At 60.9% G+C, this 22949-nt stretch overlaps 1 protein-coding gene across 2 annotated transcripts in view; it reads right to left on the reverse strand.

Annotated features, from left to right (window-relative positions):
• Ephb2 (EPH receptor B2) overlaps positions 1-22949 on the reverse strand; it is a 110637-nt gene that overhangs the window by 61199 nt on the left and 26489 nt on the right. The window lies entirely within an intron of this gene.

Consider the following 22949-nt stretch of genomic DNA (forward strand, 5'->3'; position numbering starts at 1 on the left):
GGGCTCGGCCGCCGCGCTGCCCCGAGCCTGACCCTTACACTTTAACAGGCACATTCTCTGGACCAAGTAGAAGGTTGAGTGCTATCCCTGTCTGTTCCCCCCAAAATCAGTGTGTTTTAATTCCATTCTCAGTCCTTCCATCTTCAACCAAATGGCTATATTTTTAAAATATATTTTTAGTTGTAGATGGACCTAGTATCTTTATTTTATTTACTTATTCATTTTTATGCCGTGCTGAGGGTCAAACCCAGCGCCTCACAGGTGCAAGACAAGTGCTCTACCACTGAGCCCCACCCAGCCCCAGCCCCTGAATGTCCGTATTTTGTTCTACCTAATAGAATTCTTTTTTCCTAAATTAAAAAATAAAAAGTCACCCAAGGGTTTTCCTGTTTCCTTACAAGCTGTGTCAGTGTCACCTCTGGTGATTTTATGTGCACATCTGGGGCTGGGGGCGGGGCTTCCACGCCAGCTCCACCCACCCTGTTCTAGGGAGTCCCCCTCTGTATTCACGCGCCCCCTCCACCCCACACCTGCGTGACGGTGTGTTTGCACAACTGCACTTACACACGCACACTGGGGACACCTGTGTGGCCCTCTGTGCCTGTGCAGCTGCAGCCATCGACCAAGGGTTTCCTGTGCCCCTGCCCTCTGGGGAGCTTGGCCGGGCCCTCGGACTGGGAGCACCTGACCATCGTGACGATGGCTGATGAATGCCCGACAGAAGCCTGGAAGGCTGTGGGAGATGGGGGTGCGCCTAACCAGGCTCCTGTGTGATCAAGGAAGGCTTCTTGGAGGAAGAGGCACCCACGGGAATCCTGTCAGAGGAGCAGGAACCAGCCAGAATGAAGAGGGGTGGCCTGGTTGGGGTGGCCCACTCTGTGACAATCACTGGGGTTGTAGCTCAGCCTGAGGGTTAGAGCTGTGTGATTCTGAGGAAGTCCCCCAACTTCTCTGATAAAGAGACCTTGCGAAAGTGTGGTGGGGCTCCAAAGAGACAGTGGATGTGAACTTGGCCAGCGAGCTGAGAAGGGCTGTCAGGAGTCAAGATTTTAAAAATACAGCCGGAGTGACAGCCACCCTTTCTTGAATACCTAGTGTGTGCCAGGCCCAGGGTTGCTGATCTGCCCAGCAACATTGAGGAAGTGGCACTGGTCTGCCCTTGTTACCAAGGAGGACCCTAAAGACCAGAGAGGTAGGGTGACCTGCCCGAGGCCACACAGGGACTCGGCCCCGCACCCTAGCCTGAGTTCTCTCCTCTACTTTCTGCTCCCAACTCTCTCCCCGCTCCCTTCTCAGAGCCAGGGGCCTCGAGGTCCTCCTGACTGCAGGAGACTGAGCGAGCACCCCCAGCTGCTCCATCTGGGGCCTGGGGAAGCCCGACTCTTCCCCTCCCCGGCCCCCTCCCTCCCGGGGCCCCTCTGCAGGTTTATGTGGGGCAGAGAATCAGGTTAATGGGATCCTGCCTGCCTCTGGCTAGGGGGTGGCAGCCCCGCTCTGGAACCCACTGTGGTCAGCCCTCTGCTTCTGGATCTCTGCAGCATGGCCCCTCCCCGGTCCCTGAGGAGCTGGGGGCAGGGGTCCACACTTCACAGCCTGCTCAGGGAGCTGAGGCCAGCACCTGCCACCCGGAGCCACTCTGGACCTTCCCTTGAGCCATCTCAGGCAGCGAGTCTTGGGCGCTGCGCCAGTGCATTACGGCACTTTGTTTGGAAGGCCCTGGACACCTGCCCTGCTCCGTCTGACCTCGGGTCAACCACGCAGGCTCCCTGAGCCTCCCCCCGTGTCTTCATCTGTGACGTGGAAATAGGAGAGGACCCACTTGTCAGGATTGCTGAGTTCAAGGTGATTCACACACAGGGCCTAGCAGGTTGCCTGGCACATAGTAGGGACTCAATTAACACTCATGGAATAGAAAGTCGACCGTACTAGGCCAACAGCTGAGCTTTTATGCAAGATGTGGCCACTCTTTGGGGGTGGGCTGGGGGGGGAGGACAGCAGGGGGCAGCTGTCCCCATTCTGATTTTGCGTTTGAATTTCATGCTCATCACCGCCTAGAACCTGCACACCTACTATGTAGAAGACACTCTGCGAGGCACCTTACAGGAACCACCTCACTAAGTCAATGCCCGGCACCGCCACCGGCACCACGTCGCACTTGTGCTTTTGTGCTCTGCCCCATGTGGAGTGGTGACCCACCCGTGCAGACCTTGGGGCCGCAGTCCCCGCCTGCTGGGCTCACCTGGGAGCCCTGGGGTCACGGCCGGCCTCGTCCCCCACACACTTTACAAGCAACTCTGAGCTTTACCCTCTTCCTTCCCATCGTGGCTCTGCCCCTGGGAGACCAAACCATCACCCCTTCTACCTCTGAACACCCGCTGTCACTCCTGGGGCCTCTCTTTTGCTGCCTGGGAAATGGGGTGGCTGGGCGGGTGGGATAAAGGGTGCCAGTGACAGGAGTGGGGCGTCCCTTCCCCCTGGAGGCCCTGCAGGCCAGGCTCTGTCCCCAGCCCCACGTTACAAACGGAGAAACTGAGGCCCAGGGAGCTGATGTCGCCGGCCGACTCGTTGGGCAATACGGGGCTGGGGGCCCCCTGTGCAGGCCCGTCTGGCTCTCGTCCCTCGTGCGTGGCCCCGGCTCTGGACAGACTTCCACAGAGACAGACTTGCACAGGGCTGCAACGGTCCCCGTGTGGGTCCCATTCAGTGCCTGGGACCCGCCCCTCCCCTCCGCAGAGTCTGCTGCCAGTCTTTGTGGACAAAGGCCGTGCAGCCGGCACCCCTCGGTGCAGCCCAGGGGACCCCGCCCAAGGCCTTTCTCTGTGATCTTGGAGCGGGGCCCGGGGTTGGCCGCCAGTCCTGGGAAGGAATCCGCAGTTCCTCGTTTCTAAAAGAAGGAGAAGCGAACTGTAAGCCCAGCCCCCCCCCCCCCAGCAGGCACAAGTGTTGTCACGAACCGGCGCAGCCACCCCCTCCACCCTCCCCGCCAGCCCCCAGCGCCTCTGCTCAGCACCCCATCTGCGCCTCCTGCCCTGTCACTGCCCCTGGGCACCTTTCTCCTGCCCACACCAGGGCTCTCGCCCACTCCAGACGCATCCCTCACGTGGCTGTCCTGGGGCCTCTGCCCCCACTGCCTCCTCTGCCGCCCCGTGGATCCGAATTCTGCCGCCTTCGGTGCTCCTTCCTCCAGGAGGGCCTCCAGGATGCCCCGACCACTTCTCCCCACCATCCCACAGCGCGGTCTCTGTCCCTAAATGGACCTGCCAGTCTGATGCTTAGGGCAGGGGGCTGTCTTGATCCACGGCCATTTCCCCAGTGCCCAGAACGCGGTCTGACTCTCAGAAATCGATCGGAAAGTGACAACAGACGGAACGATGGGTGGCCGGTGGGGGAGGCACATGCAGCGCACAGTGGGCATGGCCACCTGTGCAGGTGAGGGTGAGGCGGTTGGTCAGCAGGAGGCCTCTGGGGGTCCCGTGCCCATGGCCCCTCATGCCCAGGTGCGGGATCCTTGCAGGGATCTGGCCACACACCTGGAAGTGGACCAGCGACCCCTAAAGGCATGGCCACAAGAGGAGCCCACTTTGTGGACAAAGGCCGCGCAGCCGGCACCCCCCGACCCACCCCTGTGCGAGACCCCGGGCTCGATCTCCAGCACCACAGAACAGACAAACGACGAGAGCCTCCAACTCCTGGTCCTGGCGTCGGGGCAGACAGCTCTGTAGCCCTGCCTCGCGTCCTGGGGGAAGGCGCCACGTGTTCTCACTGCAGTAGCTCCCCGTCCTGGATGGCCCCGTTGTCAAACTCCTGCTTATGAAGGCTACAGTGTCAACGACCGAGGGTTGCACAAGTCTCTGATTCTGTGACCGCCACCTGCGATGTTTAGACTCCTGCTTTGCCGACGTCCCTGCTTCTCCTCCTTCCTGTCCCACGATCACCCCTTGGTGACATTCTAGGGCTCTATGATTACGACCTTTCTAGGCCTGGACAGTCTAAGTTGCTTGGCTGTGATTTTAACACCGCACAGCTCTGTGGCCATAACAGGGAATGACTGTCACGTCATGGGAGGATCCTGGACTGTCTGACCTTGTCCCATCCCCCATGCCAGCCTCTGGCTGTGGGGACAGTCCTTCTGGGACACCTGATTCCCTGAGGAAGGTCTCCCGCTCTCTCACAGAGGCTGGGCCCTCTGGTCTCTTCCTGCAGAGCCAGGATGCGGTCCACTGAGTGTCCCCCAGAGCAGGCGTAGGGGAGACCCCAGAGGCTCCTGGGGTGGGGCTGGGGGCTCCTGGGGTGGGGCTGGGTGCTGGCTGCTTCCCCACCCCATGCTGGGTGAGCTGGGGAGCGGCCCAGGCCCTGGGGGGCTTCTTTCACCCAGGTTTGTGGAGAAGCATGTGCACCTGCTTCTGAGCCCCCCGTGAGAGTACTGAAGCCCTCTGCCGCAGTCCGGCTGCAGCAAAATAACCGGGGGGGTGACGAGCAACTTGTGTAGATTGATACAGCAGGAGTGGGAGCCATTTACTGTAGGACAGGAGGGGTATATATACATTCCACACAGCTGATCTTAATTCACACAAACTCCATACAGCAGTCAACCAATAAGGAATCTCCACACTTAATGGCTCGCTGGCATTACCTCACAAACCACTCCCTCTGCAAAATGCCAGGCGCCATCCTGACTTGTTTACAGACTCTAACAGCCCCCACGAGCCCTGAGCCCCCGGGAGCCTGCTCCAGGCACTGACCTAAGACCTGGCACAGCCTTGACCCCGTGGTGGCTCTACCTGGATGGAGCTGGTGGGTGAGGCTTCAGTACCCCATCCCCCTCCAGGGATGGGGTTCCGGGGACCAAGGGGCTGCAGTGCCCGGCCCCCCTGCTTTACTCTTTACAGGGGACCATCAAAAGCAGCCTCTTTCCTGCTCTGACTGTGGGCACCATGTCTGCAGCTCTGGTCTGTGGGCATCTGCACGTCCCTGGTGAGCGGCTCTCTATGTGAGCAGATGGCGAAGCCCCACAGAACAAGGCCCAGGGGCTGGTCACCCTCTGGCCCACATGATCTGAAGTCACCTGGACCCTGGACAAGCTGTTTCCTGGCGTGAATGAGAGGGGGGACATGAGGTGAGCCGGCCTCATCCAAGCCCAGCGCCACACTCAGAATCAGGCCTGATTCCATGGTAGGTCTGTGTGAACCACGGTGTCCCCAGGTATGAGGGTGCCAGGGCTCTGGCGTGCGGACCCTGGCGCTTTGTCACCAACAGCAGCTTGTTTTATTGAGCACTTACTATGTCTCGGGCACCTAGCACTAGTTCCCGCCACCGAGTCCTCACAGGGACAAGATTGAGACTTCCAGAGATGCAGCCCAAAGTTGCCGGCTGGTTAGGGGTGGGACTGCAGCCAGGCCTGATGGACAGCAAAGCCACCACTGTCTATAAGTCCATTGTACCAAGGGTCAGCCTGCTGACCACTGGCCCCTGGGCCAGCTCCGTGTAGCATCCATCCCCAGCCTGGGTGTGGGGGGGAGTCTTCCACCTGCTCCCCTGGGCCTCTCTGGCCACTGGGTTGGAAGCAGGGGACACAGGTGAGAGTATCCAGAGATGTGTCTGGGGAATCGGGGAGGGATCCCTGGAGGTGGGGGGTCTGGACTGGACCTGGGGAACTCTCCAGGGTTTCGGAGGGTCGGGGAGGGCAGCAGACAGAGAGGGACAACCTCTTTCTTATCTTGTGCTCGGTGGGGAGGAGGCGCAGGGGCTCGGATTCCACACTCATTTACTAAGAATTTCAGGAAGAACTGGTTTGGCGCAGGCTGGACGCAGGCAAAGATCAACTGGAGGTCAAAGGCAGGGGGAGGGGAGGGGGCTGGGACAGCCAGAAGGAATCGGAGAGTCTGCCTCCATCTGCAAACTGGTGGGATGCAGACCTGGGTCAGGCTGTGGGACCCCAGAGGAGCAGGTTGGAAGACCTCTGCGGGCTGGGAAAGACACAGGCCCAGGCCAGGCCCAGGCCTCGGAAGGGAAACTCCAGAGGATCTGGAGGCCGCTCTCCAGACAAGGAAGCCGGGCCGGGAGGCCAGGGTGACCTCCCATCTCGGACTCACTGGGAGAGAAGCCTCCTTCAGGTCTGGTCAAGAGCAAATTGCTTATTTGTTTGTTTGGATTGGATCAGAATCCCAACACAGGAAATTAAATTTCCCCAGATCCCCTCCCGTCCTGGGGTTTGCAGACCTCGTTTGAGAAAGTGTGAGAGACAGCTTGGGAGCCCTGGCCACAAAGACGCTCCAAAGATCTCCTGAATCCCAAGGCCACGGGGAGCAGAGTGTGCACAGCACGCACACCGGGCCCTTGCTCGGGAGGCCTCGCGGAGCCTGCTGACAGGCGGCTGGGCTGGGCTAAGACAGCAGTCTCCTCACTCCCCCTCACTCACGCCCTGCCAATCACCCACCAGGCCACTCTCCTGCTCCAAACCCTGCCGTGGCTCCCCAGCACCCGGGGTCGAGCTCAAGCCCTTGGCTGGCCCTCAGAGGGGCCTCCTCACTCCTCGGACCTCAGGCCCCACCCTGCTGGGCACTCTCCTCTCCTGTCCCTTTCCCCGCCCCTGCCAGCTTCCCTCAAGGATCCTCATTTGTCTAACACTCGGCAGGTGCGGCTCTGGGTCTTGCCACAGGGCACCCTGATTTGCTTCCCACCCGCAGCGGGGCCTTCCCGCCCAGGCGGCCACAGCCTTCCCCGCCATCCTGCTTTGCCTTGCAAAAGGCAGAGGCCCCAGGTGGCCCTAGCACCCCGCTCCCTCTTGGTTCTCCAGCTGCAGATGTGAGCTGCACATCTGTCCTCCAGCCGGGGTCACCGCACAAGAGGTCTCAGCGCCATCCCTCCCTCCCCGCCCTCCCAACTATGGGTGAGAGTGAGGTGCCGGCTCAGGAGGGCTGAGACTTGGTAGTGGCAGAGCTGTGACTGGACCTGGGCACCCCAAGGCCTGGCCTGGGGCTCCTCTCACTCCCAGTACAGGTTCCCCACCAGCCTCTCTGCTCTGAACCCAGGGGCGTCCGCCACAGTGTTCTGCAGGGACCTTGAAAGGAGTTAGGTGTACGTGCCGACCGCCCCTGAAAATTGGCTTCTTGGGTGGGAATAGGTGTTAATACCTAGATCTGATGTTCCATTTCACAGTAGCTCAGAGAGGCCAAGCACTTCACCTAAGGCCACACAGCTAGGAGGTTCCAGAACTATGACATGAATCCAGGTCTTTCTGAACCACAGCCTTTGTCCAAAAAGTCTGTTCAGTCTATGGGAACTTCCGGAGACCGAGGTGTGGTCCCAGATGGTGCACCTGACTAGGGAATGTTCTGGGAGCTCCTGCTGACCTGAGAACCCTCCTAGAGGAGGGGAGGGAATTGTTCCGTTGTGGTTTTGTGTCCCCAGGGCTGTGGAGGGGCTTGGCTCTTGGTCATTGGCTCTGTCCAACCCTGGGCCGCCTGGCAATGCCCCTGGGAACCTGGCTGGGGCCAGCCCACCCTGCCCCGGTCACAGGCGCCCTGGGATGGAAGGCTCGGAGGGCCGCCATCCCAGGCTGGAGCTGAAAATTAAATTAAAACCACGACAGGGACAGTTAATTAAAGCAGATTAGTGCGAGACTAATTAGGGACACTGACACTGGAACCATCGCACTCCAAGATGTTAATTAGCTGTTCATTAATGTCAGCTCCCTGTTCAAGAGAGAAATATGAACGGCCCTTTTCTGGAACTTCACTCCAGAGTAGAGGGAACAGGGTGGCTGCCCAGTGGCGCCCGCCCTCCCTCAGGCCCTCTGATCTGCCCGCTCGCCGTCTCCCCCCTCGCCAGCTTCTGAGCATCGCCACCGCAGAGCCCCTGACTCACTGACCCACAGGGATGCGGCCTGGGCTGGGGCCCAACCCCCGGCAGCGCTGCGAGACGGGGGCTAGCCTGCTCTGCAAGGGGCCGTGCACAGGGACCCTCGGCCCTGCCTCCCATCTCTGCCCAGGTCAGATGGAGGCCTTCCTTCCACCATCTGTCCATCCACACCCATCTTTCCGTCTCTCTATCCAACTGTGTTATATTCCCATAGGCACAGATATACATGTTTTGTATAAAATTTCCACCCTTCCATTCATTAGTTCATCCAATCTCAAGTCTATCCATCTAGCTGTCTATTGATCCATCCATCCACCCACCCATCTACCCACCCATCCATGCATCCATCCAACCATCTATCCAACCATCCATCCATCCATCCATCCATCCATCCACCCACCCATCCACCTACCCATCCATCCATGCATCCATCCATCCATCTACCCATCCATCCATGCATCCATGCATGCATCCATCCATCCAATTATACATCTACCCATCCATCCACCTACACATCCACCTACCCATCCATCCATGCATCCATCCATCCATCTACCCATCCATCCATGCATCCATCCATCCATCCAATTATACATCTACCCATCCATCCACCCACCCATCCACCTACCCATCCATCCATGCATCCAATTATACATCCACCCATCCATTCACAAACCCATCTAGGATCCCTGTGTTCATCATCTCACCCATCTACTGAATCTTTATCAAAATCCACCTACCTCCTACCCACTCATCCATCTGTTCATCATTCACCAGCTGATCTCCGTGTCCACTGAGTTATCCACCTACTGTGACCCCGGGAAGCCACCTGCTGAGTCTTCTACCCACAGGCTTCGACTCCTCACTACGCCTCTCTCACTGTCTGTCATTCATCTAAACTCTGATTCTCGCATCGGCCTGCCAGTCGCCCTCTGCCCAGTCCTCTTGTGCACACTACCCACTGCCTACCGTGTGTGAGGCACCATGTTAGACACCGAGGCAGAGGAGGGGTAGAGACGAGGAAGAGCTTATGATGGAATCTCTACTTGTCTCCACTTCACAGACGAGAAAACCAAGATCAAAAGAGGTGAAGTTTGTTGCCTAAAGCCACCTATTAAATCATTCATCCCAGCATCCCTTAATGACTATTTATTGTACTGCCTATTAACTGTCACCTGAGGATACAGTGGCACACAGTTCCTAACTGTACAAGCATCGCTGTCTAGAGTGGGGATTCTCAAGAGAATCTTATGCAAGTTATCACTGCTGTCCCTGGAAAGCCCATGGGCACCCATAGAAGACCTTTAGTGAACAAAGTCCTCCTTAAAGGCTACCCGCGTGCCAGACTGTGGTGCTGGTGGATGGACGCACAGTGAACAGAACTCTGCACAGCAAACCCAGGTTCTGCACACAGTAATGCAGGCGGGGAGGGAGTTGGGAGACTTCCTGAAGGAGGTGAGAGGTGGAGCTGTGAAGGAGGGGCGGGGTTACCTAAAGAGGTCAGCCAGCTCTGTCTGCACATTTTGTTGCACATACAAGCTCAGAGGAGTGGGGCAGTCAAGGGTGCTTCCTGGGAACCGCACTGTGTCTGTCTGGGATGAGCGGAGCTCGCTGTGTGTAGGGGGCTGGTACCTGCCCATTCCCCAAGTGAAGGCTTGGCTCTGCCGACTCTTCCCAAGAAACACAAGGATCAACCCCTTTGGGGTCCATTAGGTCTCAGTGGCTCTCAGCATGGTGCTGGGCCCCAAATGCTGCCTCACTGTCTCCTGGAGGCCAGACTGTCCTCTGGGCCTGCTATCCTCTGCAGGCAGAGGGAGCCTGGTTCCAAGCATGAACCTCGGCCATGTGGCTCTGTGGGACAGGTCCTCCTTCTCCCAGAGTCCCTCTGAGGGTGGGGATTGGGAAACAGGGACAGAGGCCTCCGCGGGTGCTGGGCCAGGAGCAGTGCTCGGACCCAGGCAGTGGGCGGCAGAGGTGAGGGGCAGGCACCCCGGGAGTTGGTCCAGCTTTGCTCCAGGACTACGGAGCTCCCCGCGGCCAATGCGGTCCTGCCTTCACTCCCAACCACTGCAGCCGGCTCTGTGGGGCGGGCCGCTGGCTCCAGATCAGTTTCCCGTCAGGCCAAGGTGGTGACACTGGTCTGGTTACTAAAGGCAGCTAGGCATTCCCTGAGGACAGGCATCCAGGAGACAGGCAGATGGGGTGTGACTCACACCTCTGCCATCCAGAGGTGCTGGGGCCTCAGCCAAGGTGCTTCTTGAGCCTCAACTGTGAAATACAGAGGACTGTTACCCGCTTTCCCTCCAGGTCTTTATTTTTTGTTTCACGTTGCTGGGTGAGGCCCTTTCCGTTCTTTACTTTTTATCCTGTATCATTTTGCTCTGGATGTGTCTTTTTAAAAAGAGCATGTAGCTGGATTTTTTTTTTTCTATTTTTAAGCCCTGAGAGTCATTGTCTGTCGATAAAGGAATATAGCCCATTCACATTTATTGTAGTAATATAATTGGTGTGGAAGATGCCTAGCAAAGAGGCTTCTTTCCTCCTGTATCATCTGAGGACCTTCAATTCTGTTCTTCCTTATCCGTTGCCCCTTCCACAAGTGCTGCCTCTGGAGACCCGTTTGCTGAGGAACACGTAGCTGGTTCTGTCTGTCGGCACTATAGCTGCATTCACTAACAAAGGCTGCCCTTGGCTTCTGAGCGTCTCAAAAATGGAATTTCAGAGCAGGAAAGGCCTTTAAGAGACCAGAACACTAAGGGCCAAGGTCAGACGTCTTCAGTATCAAAACTGGTGGGAAAGAACATCTCTCACTCAATGTGGGGGGGTGTTAAAGGAAAGTCACCTATCCTAAGGCTCAGGAAGGAGGTGGGAATGTGAAGTGATCCAGGAGCCACAGGGCAGGAGCCCAGGGGTAGGGTGTGGCCAAGAATTTGGGTTTTGTGATTCCTCCCACAGGCTTCTGAACTTGACCCTGTCCCCCTTTCCTGTTTGAACCTGAGCAAGTCACTTGCCCTCTCTGGGTCTCAGGTTCTGTTCTGGAATACTTGGAAGCTGGATCTGAAGACAGCGCTGGACGATTCTGTCTCCGCACCTGGAGAGCCAGTCAGATGGTGCTGATGGGAGGCACTGAGGAGGGTCCCCATTTCTGACCCCCTTTGGTCCTTAATGGTCGCCCCTGATTTTTAGCTGGGATTTCCTGCCATCAACCCTCTCCTGGGACAGGGCCATGGTCATGTGATTTTGTTCCAGCCCATGAGATGTTAGTGGAAATGATAGCTCACAGTTTCTTGGAAGTGTCCTTAAAAGAACCACGCGCGCATATCTGCGTTTACCCTTCCTTTGTCTTACCGGCTGGAATGTGGATATGATGGCTGGAGCTCTAGCAGCCAAACTGAGGTCCTGGGTCCAAAGCAGGACTCGGGGTCCTTTGTGATCATGGAGCCACCACACCAGCTTTGGCCTGCCTGTCTCTGGGCTTCATTTACTTGTGAGAGGAAAAGGCTCCTACCTTGTCCGAGTCACTGTTGTTTTGATTTTGTGTTACTTGTAATCCAAACTGACCCAACTGGTTAAAAATGCCGGCTGTGGACTAATATACCTACTTTGAATCCTAGTTCTGTTCCCAAAAACCTGAGGGATCGTCTCCAAGCCCCTTGACCTCTGGTCTCAGTTTCCCTATCTGTGAAGTGGGTATGAGCACAAGAGCCCATTAGGGCGACCTCATCTCTCCCCCAGGAGTTCCACAGAAGGTATCACCCCTGCAGCCCTCTGGCTCTCGGGGTGACTCGGCTTCACTCTGCACACGACACTCGGGGTGACACACGTAAGCACGAGAGGACACGGGCTTCGCATCAGCAAGACCCGGCATCTAACGGTGACCCTGCCAATCCCAGCTGCGTGGCCCTGGCCAAGCCTCCAGTCTCTTGTCCTGAGGATGGCGATACAGACCCTGGACGGTTGTTCCCAGGTCCCCACGGGACCACCTTGGGGAAGGCCTGGGGTGGACTTAGTACCGGAGAAGGGGGACGTGGCCATGACCTGGGGAAGCATCCGGAAGGCACAGGAGCAGAGAGGAGTGACCGGCCTGGTCCCCGCTCTCTGAGAGGGGGCTGCCCTTGCTCGTCTGGTGGCCTAACAGGCCCTGGGAGGGTGCTTTGGACGCAGGGAGGAAAACCAAGCTCCATTCTTAACAACTACTCAATTTGCAGCGATCCAAACAAGAGCCATTAGCTGTGGCTCCCCCCAGAGCCACCGAGGCCTCTTCCTCACCAGGCCCTGGGAATGGATTGGCAATTACTGACACTAATGGGGGCCAGCCATCTCCCCGTCACTCTCTGGGGACGGTGAGGACGTGTCAAGATCTGTCAGGCTGAGTCCATCCTGGGGCTGTGGAGACCCCAGATCTGGGCAGAGACGGGGCGCCAGCTGGGTCGAGGCCCCCAGGGACCCGCACCCCTTTACTTATTTATGGCTTGGTGTGCCTCGCGGTGAGCTAATGGCCCTCGAGGGCCTGGGCAGATGGCGGGACCCGCGGCGGAGGACGGGCGAGGGGGTCGGGGGGCTCCCAGACCCGCCCGGAGCCAGATCCAGACCTGCAGAGAGGGGGCCTCGGTGCTCACAGGAATCTGGGGACAGAAAGGAAAGGAAGGGCCACCGGGGAGGCCGAGGAGACCGTAAGGCGGTGGCTGGTGCTCGAGTGTGGGGACCAAGACCAGCCGAGGGGAGGCCGTCCGCTGGGAGACCAGGACAGGGGCTGCAGGGCTGGCTGGGCCTCCGGGCAGTTCTTTTGATAAGCTCAGCAGCCAGGCACAGAGAGGGCAGGGGACCAGCCTGAGGTCTCACAGCACAGGCCTGGGGAGCTGGGACCAGAACGTGACCAGCGACCTGTGAGCTGGGAAGGGAGATTCCTTGGGACGGTCACTCTAACTACAGGGGCATCTCTGAGCTTGGGATGGTCCCCGTCTACCTGGGGGCAAGATGGGCGACCAGGTGAGGTGGGCGTGGGCACGTGGCTGTGTCCCTGGAGAAGGGGTGGTTGAGGAGGGTCCCTGGGGGAGGACCTCAGGGGGCTGGCGGGAGATCTACGCTAGGAGAGCAGCTCGCTGGACAGTGGCTGGGCCGATATGGAGGCCGGCCTCCCCTCCCGGGTCCAGTCCAGCCGGCGGAGCTCGGTGCTGGCTGCTGAGTGGAATCAGGACATTTCAGGCAGAGGCTGACCGCGACCAGATTTCTACTTTAGAAAGCCGCCCTGGGCCGCCAGAGGGGAGGGACTGGCCAGGACCCAGACAAGAAGCACAGGATCTGGAGTCGGGTTGGGTGGCAGCGCAGGCCGGCTGGCCGATGACCCGGGGACTGAGCGCAGGGGCGGTGTGGGCCGGCAGGGCTCCTGAGCTGGAGGAATGGATGGGACAAGCACAATGACCCTGAACGCAGATGGACCATGCAGTCTGGGAGGGGCGAAAGGACCAGCTGCAGCAAGGGAGGCGAGAGACTGAGGCTCAGAGAGGTTAAGGTTCCACCCAAGGTCACACAGCCAGGAGGCCTCCCTCTGGGTGAACCCCAAAGTCACACATTTCCTAACACCTGAGCCGGGAGAGGACGGTCAGCTGGGCTCTTCCTCTAAGCAGTCCCTCCCTCCTCCCAGCCGAACCCCAGGAGGCCTGGGGCTGGGTCCCCCGGTCCCACCTGAGCTCTGTGTATTTGGTCCTTGGGAGGATGAGGCCACTCTGGCCAGGGGTGCAGGTCCTGGAGAATCCACGCTGGCTGGGCTCTCCCACAGTGACGTGACCGTCGCCTGCTGCTCTGAGGTCCCGCAGAATGGCCCTGCCCAAGCCCTAAAGTCCCCAGTGGTTCTGGAGCCAAAGCCCCAGTGTCCACAGCACAGAGGGGGACTAAAGGACTCCCGAAGGAGAGCGTGTGTGGCCCGGGTGGTCTCCACGGCTGACTGAAAGGCAGCAGAAGTGTCCGGCATGGGCTGAGCCAGGCAGTGAGAGTTCTAATCCTGGCTGGGAGACGTTTAGCTGTGTGACCCTAGGTGAGTCACTGAAGCTCTCTGTGCCACAGTTCATCTGTGAAATGAGGAATTATCCCTCTGTGCTGCGCAGGGCGCTGGAGGGGATTCAGTGATCCATGTTGAGAACAACTGAAATGGTTCCAGGTGTGACGACGTTGCCAAGCACGGCGGGAGGTGGCTGCCCCGGGTGGTCTAAAGCCGCGTCCTCGTCCTCCTGGTGTGGCCTGGACGGACCCTGGGGGCTGAGCAGGCCTGGCCAGGTCTATTCCCCACCCACCTCCCCCTTGGCGGCTGGCGGGGTGTGGAGCGGCTGCCCACAGGCCGCGGTATCCATCTTCTTCTACAGGGAGGCGCGATGTACTCCGTGCATCCGTCGGGGTGGCGGGTCCCCGCTGGGCCACCCTCAGCTCTGCAAGTGCGTCGGGGAGTCGGGGAGCACGGCCCGCAAAGGGGCCTCGGCACCGTCTCGGGGCTCCCTCTTCAACGCCCTGGTCAGGAGCCTGGGACGGGGGTCGGTCCTGGCTCCCGGCTCCCTGGTGACCTTGGGGGGTTCCCTGCCACCACTGGCCTGGCCACTGCAGAGTTGAGTTGATTAATGTTTGGTCCCGGGGATCGGCCCCAGGGGTCCTTTACCACGGAGCCACATCCCCAGCCCTTCCTATTTTTTATTTGGAGACAGAATCTTGCTAAGCTGCTGAGGCCGGCCTTGAACTCGCGGTCCTCCTGCCTCAGCCTCCGAGCTGCTGGGGTCACCACGGTGCCTGGCTCCTGTCCATCATTTCACCTGCCCCTCACCACAGCCCTGGGGCTGCCTGAGTCTCCCTCCCACGGCAGGGAGGGAACCTGAGGCTCAGGAGGGCCTGGTGGCCAGCCTGCCCACGGTCACACGGCAGTAGGGGCCAGCCAGGCTGTGGGTCTGTCTCACCCTAGGCTCTGCCCCAGGCTGTTGCTTTCTAACCTGGGTGACAAACCTGGGCCAACGGAAAGCCATGGGTGTCCGCACAGAAACTCCAAATCCACACTCAGGAAAGCGTTAGGCATGGCTGGACTGGGGGGGCTCTTTGACTAATCCCACATATGCCTGAGATTAGATGGGGGGGGGCAGTCAGGCCTGCAGAAGAGGTAGTATAATTCCCATTTTTACAGATGGGGGAAAAGGAGGCCCAGAGAGGTTCAGTAATTAGCCTTGGGTCACACAGCATGTGAGTGGTACATCTGGATTCTAAATCCTGTTCTCCAGCCGCCCATACCCACAAACTTTCTGTTCCCTCAAAACAGCAGGTAACTTCACACACCAGGACCTTGGGGAGAAAGACGGCTGCTCATGCGGCTGCTTTACCTCTGGTGCCATGCAGGGCCCGAGCCACGAAGTCTCGGGATTTTCACTCGGCACCAGAAGACCTCACACAACAGCCCTTGCAAATGTAGCAGATTCTGCACTCTTTAAATAGTCCTTGGAGTCCCCCGACAGCTTCCAGGAACGACAAATTGCTTCCAAACTGTTCCAATGCCATTGGTATCTTTGAACAACCCCTGAGACTTGGACCCAAATGGAAAGCCCAGGAGGCCGGGGGCGAGGCCGGGTGAGGCCAGTCCTCCCAGGAGGCAAGGGCTCCCCTCGAGGGGCCGACTGTGCGCCTGAAGCAGCCTGAGCCCCTCAGCTGCCTGTGAGCTTCTTCTGGGGCCTGGAAGGGGCAGGAGCCCAGTCGGGGCCCCACCACAGTGTCCTCCGGCCTCCACCTCACTGATATCCTGGGACCCTGGTTGCCCTGTTTACCAGCAGGGGCTTCTGTGTGGGGTTCAGGGAGTGTGGGATGCAGTCAAACTCCTGGATGCACCCAGCCCCGGGGCTGGGCTGGCCTGTCAGGATTCCAAGGCCGAGGACCAGGATGGGCGCTGCTTCCACGGGAGAGCAATGCCCGGGCCAGAGGGGAGACCCTAGCTTGGGGGCCACCCGGGACGCAAGCTCCCTTTTCATGACCCCACCCTTGGCCTCAACAGGGGCCCTCAGGAAGGGCCTCTGTGCCAGCCCAGCACCTGGCGGCCTCCACGCGTGGCCACAGAGGGCGGCAGGTCTCAGCCACCCAGAGCTGTCTCCATGGTGACGGGCAGGAAGCCGAGCCGGGCTTTTGAAGAACATTCGTAAAGGATCAAACTGGTCCCCGATGAGCTGTGAGCACTGTGAAGCAAGACGCCTGGGCCAGGCCTGGGCCTGGCAAGGACACGGCTTCTGGGCCACCAGGTCTGGCTCCTGCCTCCTCCCACACCCCAGGCCCCACCTCAGACCCACCCACCTGCCCTCTGAAGGGAGCTGCCCTGGCTTCTTAGCTGTGTGACCTTGAGTGAGTGCCCTCACCTCTCTGAGCCTCAGTGTCCTCACCCGTAACGTGGACCCACGGAAGTTACGTGACTCGTTGTGGGGGACAAGGAGAAGCAGGTGGAGGGGCCTAGCAAGGAGCCACGTCGCGCCTGGGGCTTAGGTGTCCTCCGCTTGTCCTCACCGCCCAGCGTCACCCTGGGGGCCATGGCCGCCGCTCCAGGCAGGGTCACGCCCACCTGCTGTGGGGCACGCGTCACGTGCTGCTGACCCACGTTTCCCAGATAAGCCCGAGCCACCGACCCCAGCACCCCAGTGTCCTCAGGGAGCCACACTCACGGGGGAGTCACCGGGTCCCCAGTGAACACGCACAGTGGTCCCTCGCTGTCCCTGGGGGACGGCGTCCAGGACGTGGACACCAGAATCGGAAAGCAATGGGTGTCCGCACAGACCTGCGCCCGGCCCGAGGGCTGACCATCCCTGCGGACGGCGCTACGGGGAGCGTCGCTCCGCTGTGTCGTTTAGGGAACAGGGGCAAGAAGAGGCCTGCCCCAGGGACCCCACTCCCCCAGGGTCCTCCTCCTGGGCCTGGAGGGACCCACAGACCCGGGACCCAGATACCAGCAGGGGCCAGCGGAGGCAGGCGGGCCGCGGTGCCCATCCCAGGGCCAGGGGCCCGCGGCAACCCAGGGCCACCCCGGGCTGAGGGTGGGGAGCGGGCGCTGGACCACAGGACCCGTCCCTGCCGGAGTGGAGCACGCGGCCACCACCCGGCCTGGACCAGCTCGGCCAGGTGGCACTGGGCAGAGCGCCGTGTGGTTTCGCCCCGTGCTGCCCAGCACCCGGAGAGAGGGCACCGCACGTGGGTCAGCATTCCAACCTGAAGGCTGGTTCCTGCCACCCGCGGGCTGTTTTCACTCCCTTGCAGAGTGGCCGGGTTGCAAGTGGACCCGCTGCAGGTCAGGGAACTCCTGCACCCAGCCACAGGAAGGCCAGGCCCAGCCCGGCCCGGTGCCCAGGGCCCGAGGCTTCCGTCTCCGCCCTCCCTGCGAATCCCCTCACAAAATGTGCTCCATTAAAAAAAAAGCCGTCCACTAGGAGCCAGGGCCTTGAGGGGACTCTCTGGTTGGACCTAGAGGTCCTGGCCCCGCAGACAGGGCTGCACTATCCCCGCGAGACCCTCCTCCTCCCCGGGCCAAGCAAGACATGGGGCGGTGGGGCTGGCTGGCCGTGTCTAAATCCACATGACACCCGCCCCCCATATCCAGAGGTGGGGAGACACCTGTGTTGCAAGTACTCAGGGGCTCAGAGAGGGTGCTAACCTGCCTGGAGCCACACAGCTGGCTGGGCTGGGCTCCAACAGCTGCTCCCTGCACCCCCGGAGCCCAGGCAGGGCAATCTTTAGCTCCTATGGCACCACCCCGAGGGCAGACGGGCCTGGGGACAGCCACACTGAGTGCAAATGAGCACAAACGTGGCTTCCTGCGCACGTCGGCCTGGACGTCCCACGGCCGTGTGGCTGGCAGAGGCCGAGGCGACGCAGTCCCTGGGCCTGGTGGTCAGGGTGCCAGGGCTCACGCCGGCCAGGCCGAGGAGCGCGGAGGATGTGGGCCGAGCGTCGAGTTGGAGCTGAACTGGCCCTCGGCTTCCCCAGGCCAGGCCCAGAGCTGGGGAGCACCGACCGTCCTCAGCCGGGGGCCACTGCAGGGCTGGGGGACCGCCCCACGGGGCTGAGGCGCCCCATCTGCCCGCACCCCCACTGCAGGAGGCCCAGGGAGGCCGGGTTCCTCCCAGGCCACTCCGTGCCCAGCCAGGCTGCCCAGGCTCTGATACTGTCCTTGTCACCTCATCCCCAGGCCGTTGGGGGCTGAGTGGGTTTGGGAGGGGCTTGGGCCACCGGGGCCTCCCACAACGGAGCCGCTCTCCTCCCCCTGCCAGGGGTGGGTGACAAGGACCAAGCCACTCCTCGGGGGAGCTTAAGTGGCCAGGGATGGGGGGACGAGGAGCCTGGCTGGAGAGAGACCTGCTGGCCTGTCACCCTGCGGAGCTGGGCTGTCCCCACAGGCACCTCTGTCCCAGGACATGGCGGCACCCTGCCTGCCCCGTCCCCTGGGGAATCCCCAAGACAGGGCGCTTCCTCATGCATCTCCTCAGAGGACTCGGGGACGCAGAGGGCCCTCGGTGGCCTCTGGCTTTTCCCTTCTCTGACTCTTGGGGGCCCAGAGACAAGTGACCGGCCTGAGGTACGCGGTGAGTGAGTATTGCCTCAACCTGGGGCGGGGACAGGTGGCGGACGGCTGGGGAGGTGGCTCTGTTAACCAAACACTCAGCTGGCCCCTCCCCGTGAGGCCCAGAACAAGAAAAGGCCAGAGACGGGCCCCGGGCCCCACAGAGCAGTGCCTGCACCCAGGGCCACGGTGGCAGCCGCCCGCCCTTCCCACGCCTCTTCTCCTGGCCATCCCAGTCCCCCCAGCCCCCCCAGCCCCCAGCCCGGCAAGCCTGGTCCTTCCCCAGCACACAGAGCACTGCAGTCCAGGCGGACTCCTCAGCTGGAAGGTCCTTTGATTCACCGTCACCTGGCGGACTCCTATTCAGACCTCAAAGCCCCACCCCACCTTCAGAACTGGCTCGAGCTTGCTGGATGCCCCAGGGCCGCCTCCAGGCAGCAGATCCCTAACACAGCACTTCTCAGGCTCGGGGGAGGCTCTGCCTGGTACACAGCGCACAGTGTGCCTAACACACTCAAAGCCCAGGGAGGCGGCCTCTCCTCTGGCTAGAAGCAGATGTTCCGAGTCAGACAGTTCTGGGTTCAAAACCCAGTGTCCCTGCCTGACCTGGGGGATGTCTTGCTGACAGTCAGTATCCTCATCTGCAAAATGGGAATCATTGCGGAGAGATGTTGAACCCTTTGCAGGAGATTCAACAAGGTAAGGAGGCTGGCACATAGTAAATGCTCAGTAAATGAATGGATACACCCATGATGCACTATGTCTATCAGCATTTCCTCTCCCTTAGGAATGAATGAAGGCTGCAGTTCCCTAAAACCTTGACGTGGGCACCAGCCCTTAGAAAGGCATCTTAGGAGGGTCTCGTTTGATCTCCGACGTCCCTGCACCCCAGCCTGCCTCGCTCTGAGGGTGCCGGGTAAATACCGCAGGCCAACTGGAGCCTGCAACCTGCCAACCGCTGGGGAGCAGCTCGTTAATTTTCCCGTCTCCGCACACAAACCTGCAGCTTCTGCAACTCATCTCGGGAAATTGAGTGGAGCGGGTCAGGCTGGGGCCACGGGTCACGGGAAGTGGGGCTGGGGGGGTGCCAGGGGACTTGAAAGGGCCCGCAGAGGCACCGCGGGAAGACGTCCAGGCTGGAGGAAACGGCCCAGAGCTGCTGAAAGGCAGACGGATCCCAGGCCTGGCCCAGCCCGCCAGGTCCCAGCGGCTCTGCTCTCCGCCGGAGCAGGAGGAAACCGGGGCCTCATCGCCAGGCCGGACACGCACCGTCCCTTGGAGAGGCCGGCTCTGGGGGCCACGAGGCCCACGCCAGGAGAGGCAGCTGACACGAGGCACGGAATGGACACAGGCCTCGGCCACGGGGCTCCTGGGGTCGATCCTGGCCTGCGGCTTGGTGCGGCCAGTTCCCGGGGAGTCACCCCCCACATGTGCGCCTCAGCTTCCCCTCTGAGAACCAAGGTGACCGGCACCCTCGGGCAGGGACGCTGGGGAAATTTAGTGTGCATTAAGAGCTTAGGACCTGCCTGGTGTGCAGAAGCCACCCGTCATTACGTCATTACCGTCCCCTGTGGACAGTCTCCTCTGCAGAATGCGACCTGCCCCAGGGGGCACGGGAGCCGCAGCTCCGGAGTCGGAGCTCCGGGAGTCGGCCTGCAGCTCTCCGGACGGAGTGGAAGGATGCTGGGATCGATTGGTGATGTCTGCACCGGCCTCAGGAATGGACAGAGGTGGCCCGTGAGTGGGCCTCACGCCTGCCATCACAGGGACAGTTCATCAGCTCAGCAGGCCTTATGGAGCCCCTGCTCCGTCCAGGCCTGGGCGACGTCTGTGATGTTCCCAATGGGGCCGAGACGGGGGTGGGTGGGTACTGCACTCAGGGGGGCCAGGTCCCTGCTGCGTGGCCTCAGCCCACCCAAGCCCCTGTCCCGTGATCCACGATAGGCACAGTGACATGTTTCCTGCCTGTGCTGCTGGCCCCTTGGGGGATCCTGTCATGCCCACACCTCTGGCTGGAAGACTCAGGCCCCCGGAGCTCTCTCTTTTTTAGAACGATTACTCATCCCTCGGGAAGGAGCCCTCCCTCCAGCACCCCGCCCCGCTCTGTGCTTCTGGAGAATTCCGCAGGGCCCCCCACTCCTGCAGGGCACTGCCGCCGTGTCCAGGGCTGTGGTGGCATCTTCCCTTCAGCCAGGAGCTCCCGGAGGGCCTGGCTGGGGCTTCCCCACACCCAGAGGTGGCCTGGCCCGCAGCGGGGCCTGTCCACAGGGCTGCGGCTGGCCGGGAGCTGGACCAGATGGCCTCTGACTTCCAGAGGGTGGCCCTCGTGGCTGGGTCCCCCTCTCGCTCAGGCCAGCAGGCGGACCCTAAGGCTGGCTCTGCCACTTCCTGGCCATGCTTGCTATGGTGCCTTCTGAGCCTCTGTCCACAGGATGGGGACACTTGAGAACCACAGTGCGCAGAGTCCAAGTGTTGCCAGGGCCCTAGATACAGCAGGTGCTCAATAAACGCCATTTCTCCCTTTTATTCCAATATCTGTGCCCTGAAGTGCCCGGATGGGACCTCAGGTCCCCGGAGAAACCCAGGGACAGCCCAAGCCCCAGAGAGCAGGGCCCAGAGGAGACAGAGGGGGAGGAAGGGCTGAGGTCCCTCACAGGCGCCCCGGCTGGACTTGGCACCACAGGCTGTTCTTGGGAGAGCAGGATCCCGGGCCACACGGCCGCCCCCCAGGGCCCTGGGCTCCCTGCTGCCCTGGAAGCGGCCCGTCCTCCCTCCGCGGAGGCTCTGCTGCAGCGGGAGCTGGTGATAAAGGCACCTCTGTGTGTCTCTGGGGAAGCGGGCTGGGGGCGGCAGGGGGGCCACAAAGCTCCTGCAGCAGCTGTGTGTTTGCAAACAGGGGCGCCGCGCAGGGCGGAGGGGCTGAAAGCACTAATTGTCTTTAATTAAAGGAGGCTGGAGGCGGCGGCGCGGGCGGCGACAAAAGAGATTTCCAGCCTGTGAGCAGCTTCAGCCTGCGCGGGGCTGGGCGGCCGGGCGCCCTCCGCTTTGTCCCCATGGGGCCTGGCCCTGTGGCGGGCACAGCCAACACCTGCCTGGTGGGAGGGGGGGGCGGGGCAGGGGCCACGCACGCGCGGTAGGACTGTGAGACAGAGATGGGCTCCGGGGACCTGGGGACACCCCTGCTCATTCACTTGCTCAGTAAGCATCTGTGAGCCCTTGTGGGGTCAGCCAGTGCCCAGAGCTGGGGCACCGAGATGGGACAGCCCCACGTTTTGAGGACTTTACATGCTAAGAGGCACCCCAAGTATTGACGCTGCTACGTGGAAATCACTCTGTGAAAATGAACCCCGTAGCATCATGCTCCCTTCCTCCCCGATGGAAAGCCGCCTCCTGGGACGTCCTCATCTGCAGAGGGTGAGCTGGCATGGCTCTGAATCCTGGCGCTGTGTGACTGTGAGCCAGTGATCTCACTTCTCTGTGTCTCAGTTTCTCCACCCATAAAAGGCCGTGATAAAGCGGCATGTCCGTCTGCAGGTTGCGTGAGGATGACAGGTTATCGTAAAAGGCTCGCACGGGGCCCTTGGCAAACACCCATGGCCATTAGTCATCTCTTCATTTACCCAACTTTGAACTCAGTCAAGGTCCCCAAAGGCACTTGAGGAGGGAAGAGGCTTTATCTGTGAGGCTGGGCTCCTATCCCAGCTCTGCCAGTCACCTGCAGGGCGCGTCCCCAGCCTCTGCTCCCACCTACCCAGGGGGGCTCTGCAGGCGGGGACGCCTCCAGGACTCGGCAAAGGCAGACTCCTCTCAAGAGCCGGCCTCGGGGACTGCTGCTCCCTGATGCACACAAATGGGCCCTGCGTCCCCAGCAGCTGAGGCCCTCTGTCCTCTCGCTGGTCCACCTCCAACGTCTGCAGCCCACGGCAGGCTAGAGAGGCCCCCTGCACACGTGCACTCACCTGCCTGACTCTGTCCCACCGACTCCACCACCTACCCCCCAGACACACTTGAAGGCTTGCTGACCCACCCTGGGTCCAAGATGGGCAGGGGACAGTGTCTGATTCCCTCCTGCCCAGCTGGCTGGACCGGGTGTTGTGAAAGGCAGAGGAAGAGGACAGAAGGCAAGAGAGAGGGTCCTGAGGCAGCTCCTCAGGCGGTGGGAGGGGAGGTCAGCTCTGCAGGGAGGACTCAAGGCAGGCCGGGAGGAGGAGCAGCCCGGCATGTCCCCCTGGGGGAGCACACTGCCCACAGCCGCTGTGGGCCGACTGCTCCTTGTTCAATCTATTCAAGGGTCTTGAGGAGGAAACCGAGGTTCAGAGAGGCTGGGTGTGGCTCCAGGCACCCTGAGAGGGCCAAACCCGAGCACCACTCCGTCCTTCAGAACCAACAAGCCAGGCCTGTGCCCAGCGTGGAGCCCAGGATGGCAGGTGGGGGAGGAGGGGGATCTAGAGACTGGTGGCTCCTCCCACACCTGCGGGACCCGCCCCCAGGGGTCGGCAGGACAGGAGCAGGGAGAGCTTGAGACCCCTAG

The sequence above is a fragment of the Marmota marmota genome, unplaced genomic scaffold (genome assembly GCF_001458135.2).
Source record: "Marmota marmota marmota unplaced genomic scaffold, marMar, whole genome shotgun sequence".
Lineage (NCBI taxonomy): Eukaryota > Metazoa > Chordata > Mammalia > Rodentia > Sciuridae > Marmota > Marmota marmota.